Below are 5,107 nucleotides of genomic sequence, written 5' to 3'. Positions count from 1 at the left end.
ATAGAGGTACTTACCTGTTGCTACCGTCTCAAACACGACATTGACGTAAATGATGTTTTTTTTTTTCGATCTAGCACACTTTATTAAAAATATTACCCAGATACTATGCATAATATTTACCTCGATAGCATAATTTTTTTTTTATGTTCAGAATTCGGTTTCCGGGCAACTGAATTCTAGGCTTCCATTTGTATCTTTTTTTTGTTATTTCAGTCAGAATTCGGTCTTCAAGGAATTCGGTTCTCAAGGACCCGAATTCTGTACTGGTTTTTTTTTTTTAAATAATGGAAAGATAAAGATTTTTTTAAATAAATATAATTAATTTTTATTTTTGTTATTAATGAAATAGAAATAATTAAATAAATTATTTTAAATAATAGAATTATTAATATGTTATGGGTTAAATATGTTTTTGGTCCCTCAAGTTTGAGCGAAATTTGGGTTTAGTCCCTCATCAAAACTTTTGATCAATTTAGTCCTTCATCTTCCAAAATGCATGAATTTAGTCCTTTTAACCAAATTTTGTTAAGTTTATCTGACATTTCAAGCGCATTTCATGATAGTATTTAAATTATTTATACTGTTTGACACATTTTTGCTTCAATGTTAACTTAAATACTGTCACGAAATGCGCTTGAAACGTCAGATAAACTTAACAAAATTTGGTTAAAAGGACTAAATTCACGCATTTTGAAAGATGAAGGACTAAATTGGTCAAAAGTTTTGATGAGGGACTAATTCCAAATTTCGCTAAAACTTGAGGGACCAAAAACATATTTAACCCATATGTTATTAGGTATTAGAAATAAAAAATAAATTTATTTGTTTTTGAATTTGTTGATTTTAAAATTAATTCTGTATTTTGTAGTAAGCTATTTAATATTTAATGTTTAAAATAATTGACCTGACTTGCACTTTCTCATTATGACAAGACTACTGGATCACTTTTATATTTCCAAATTAAACATTAGAGGACGTTAAAGATTCATATCACGAGTCTTGGTGGTGGAGAGATAATAGGAGAATTACTAGTGGTGGACAAAGAGATAATTGGTTCTCTAGAAATATAAAATGGAGCGTAGGTAAAGGTAATAGAATAAAGTTTTGGGAGGATATTTGGATTGGGGAAAAACCGTTAAAAGAAAAGTATCCAAGGCTATATACGAATACAATCTTGAAGGAAGGTACACTAGGGGATTTTGGTTTTTGGGATGAGGATCGGTGGGTATGGTCGATACCTTGGAGAAGACGTTGGTTTGAGTGGGAGAAAACTATGTTGTATGACTTGGTCAAACAAATAGAAGGGATAAATCTTTTTATAGCAAAGGATGAAGAGTGGCTTTAGAGGGACGAAGAAACACAAGGATACACGGTCAAATCGGCATATAAAATGTTGATGTCTGAAAATAGTGGTCACGGAGGATTTAGATATGACATGTTTTGGAAAACTAAAGGCTTGCCATCAGCTCAATTTTTTGCATGGAGAGTGCTTATTAATAAAGTGCCGACCCATGATAATCTATACAATAGGGGAGTAAGATTAGGAAGCAATACTTGTGCTTTGTGTGCAAACACGGATGAGACTGTGAGTCATTTGTTTTTTACTTGCAAGGTGGCAACACGAATATGGCAACTCTGTGATTCTTGGATAGGAAGATCCTCTGTTTACCATAATAGTGCAGGAATACATTTTAGTTAGTTTGAACTCATTGGACTTAGTAATAAACATAATAGTGTGTGGCGATGCATGTGGCTGGCTATTGTTTGGGGCATTTGGAATCATAGAAATAAGGTCATCTTTAGAAACGCTAAAGTAGACGCTGAGGAAGTTTTTATGTTAGCACAAACTAGAGTTTGGGCATGGATCAAAAATAAGTATTCAATGGCTACTTTCTCTTACTCTGACTGGTGTCTATGCCCAATCACATGCCTACTCATCCTTTAAATAAGCAAAACAAGAAAATGGTGAATGATGCTCTGAGTTATTTGTTTAACAGATAAGGGTTGATACAAAACAACACATTTTTCCAGTGTTTTCAAGTTTGCTATTGCAGGTTCATCATTGAAAGTGGAAAAAAGGATTTTATGCCACCTTTTGAAGGAAAGGAATATACTCACGTTTAGGACGCAAATGCCAACAATCATGTCCTTAAGGTTTTAGCCTCGGAGGTCGATACTGTGGAAGCTTTGATGTAAAAGCCTTGTTATTCTGTTGGGAAGTTTGTTTTGATTGGGTTTGCGGTTGTTAATTTGTTGTTGAATGTGAACCTTTACCCTTTGTTTTGTCTCTTGGTGTATTTGCTAGCATATTCTTTTTTTTTTTTGTATAAGGGTTGGGGCAACCCTATTGTCCCTATTTTCAATTCATATTTTTAGGTATAATTACTGATTTGGTACTCCAACTTTTTCGTTAAGTTCAATTTGGTACCAAAACTTTTGGTTTGTTCAATTTAGTACCCCAATTTTCTAAAGAGATTCAATTTGATCCTCTCCATTAAGTTGGACTTAACACTGTGTCCGTGCAGGACACGTGTCAAGACATGAAATTTTTAATTTTTTTTTAAATTTTAAAAAAAAAATTATTTCTTTTCAAAAAAATTTAAAACTGTCACGTGTCAGTTTATCATCGTGCCACGTGGCAGTGGTAATAGTTGTTTTCAATTTAGTACCCCAATTTAAATTTTTAGTACCCCAATTTTTTAAAATGATCCAATTTTGTCCTTTCCAATTTGAGACCAAATTAGTAACTAAGTTTAATTATAACTTATATATACATGTTAAAATAATTGTTTTGAATTTATACATCAAATCACTACACCTAAATATTCAAATTATTTTATTTTTTACAAGTGTAAAAAATTTCATGTGTAAAAAATTATAAAGGTTAAAATGTAAAAAATAAAATAATTTAAGTATTTAGGTTAAATGATTTAATGGATATATTAGAAAAAGTTATTGTAACATGTATATATAGGTTGTCATTAAGTTTATTTACTAATTTGGTCTTAAATGGGAGAAGACGGAATTGGATCATTTTAAAAATTGGGTACTAAATTGAACAAAAAATTTAAATTGAGGTACTAAATTGAAAATAACTATTACACTACCACGTGTCATGATTATAAGCTGCCACGTGGCACAATGATAAACTAACACGTGGCAGTTTTAAAATTTTTTGAAAAAAAAAATAATTTTTTTTGAAAACCAAATTAAAAAAAATAAATATTTCATGGCTTGACACGTGTCCTGTACGGACACGGTGTTAACTCCAACTTAACGGAGATGACCAAATTGAATCTCTTTAGAAAATTGGTGTATTAAATTGAACAAACCAAAAGTTTGGGTACCAAATGGAACTTAACGAAAAAGTTGGGGTACCAAATCAGTAATTATACCCAATTTTTATTTTGGTCATGTGTTGAATTGAGTGCTCTATCAAAAGTTATGTACATTTGAGATTTTTTCTTTACCAAAATATGTTACACATCAAATGTATGACTTTAGTATGAAATATATACTAAAAGAAGTTACTATGAAAAATATTTTGATCAAAATCAATTTCTAACTATTTTTTATATTTTTTATAAAATTAAACGAATAGTAAATACATAAAAATACAACAAAATGGTTAGTTTTCCATGAGTAAGTAGATTGGTGGAAATAAAAACTACACCAATAAACAAATTCGATGAAGACATTTATGCATTTCCGTGATTGAGATTCTCAATAACAATTTCAATTTTAATAAAATAATGGTGATATAGAGTTCCTACCTCAATGAGAAACTTGGACAAACAAAAACTTCAATCCAATTGGAGAAGAGTATCCACCACCATGAAACACCCACAACTGTTCATACTCACCACAAAAATGGCCTCCAAACCTTTCACCAATGCCTTAGAATGCCTTAGAATGAAAATGAGAAAGGTTGGTAATAGAGAGGAAGAAGAGCTAAGAGCCTTAATTTAAAAAATTTTACATAAGACTATTTGGGGACTCACCAATTCTAACCTACATAAGAGATTGACATAATTTCTAACCCAAAACTTGAGTTTATGATCTTTTTTATTTTATGTTATTCAACTTTCTTAATTCTACCTAGTGTAACTAAAAGAGTATAATGTGAAACTTAACATTTAGGGTATAATGGATCTTTTGGGGAGATTCACCAAGGATATTCAACAACAATGATAATTAAGTCTAATCTACATAAGGAATTAACATCACTTTCAACCAAAAATCTTAATATAATGAATTTATGAGTCTTGTTTCTTATATAATGTTTAACTTTCTTATTTCTACATAATATAAGACTTAAACTCACTTAAATTCCTAAAAAATATATCCTAAAACTTGACATCACATCGTACTCACATATAATTTGATATAAATGTTGAATTTTGCATTAGACTCCGATCAGTCTAATGTAAACAAGTTTAACTCATTTACAAAAATGTATCCCTGCGTATTTTGTCGTCATTTTTTTTAATTTGACATAATCATGTGATGTGAAAGATTAATTTTATCCTAGGGACCAATTATTTATTTTCTTCGATTTGGGGGTGCATTTAACATGTAACAAACATTTTAAATTATAAAATGACCATTATAAATTTTATCCTAACCATTTCTTAAAATATGACACGAGAATTAAAATATTATATTGTTAATCCCTACTACTAAAACAGACATGATCTTCAATAACGTACGAAGTAATTTTCGAAGTCAAATACACTTTTAAAATTTAAAAATAGCATATTTGAAGAACCATCTCTTTTTTTTTTTTGGTTTTTTTTTTCTTTTTATCATACAATTTATTGTGTTTTATAATACAATTTACTGTTTACTTTTAAAATATCGTTTACTTTTAAAATATCGTTCTACGTATATAATAAACATAACTTGTTTTCGAAGTCATAGCTACTTGAACAACTTGTTTTTAAAATTAGTTATACAAAAATAGATTGAAGTCACTGTCTCTGTTTTATACTTTTTTTCTATCGTTATAACATTTTCTTTTGCAATGAAATGAAATCCATTGCTTTTACTTTGTAACGACTTTTCAAATATAGTGTTGAGATTCTTATCATGTGGACATATAATATTT

Source organism: Vigna unguiculata, chromosome 10 (genome assembly GCF_037176805.1).
Source record: "Vigna unguiculata cultivar grain cowpea cultivar isolate G323 ecotype 2 chromosome 10, ASM3717680v1, whole genome shotgun sequence".
NCBI classification, from domain to species: Eukaryota; Viridiplantae; Streptophyta; class Magnoliopsida; order Fabales; family Fabaceae; genus Vigna; species Vigna unguiculata.
This window is presented reverse-complemented; position numbering follows the sequence as displayed.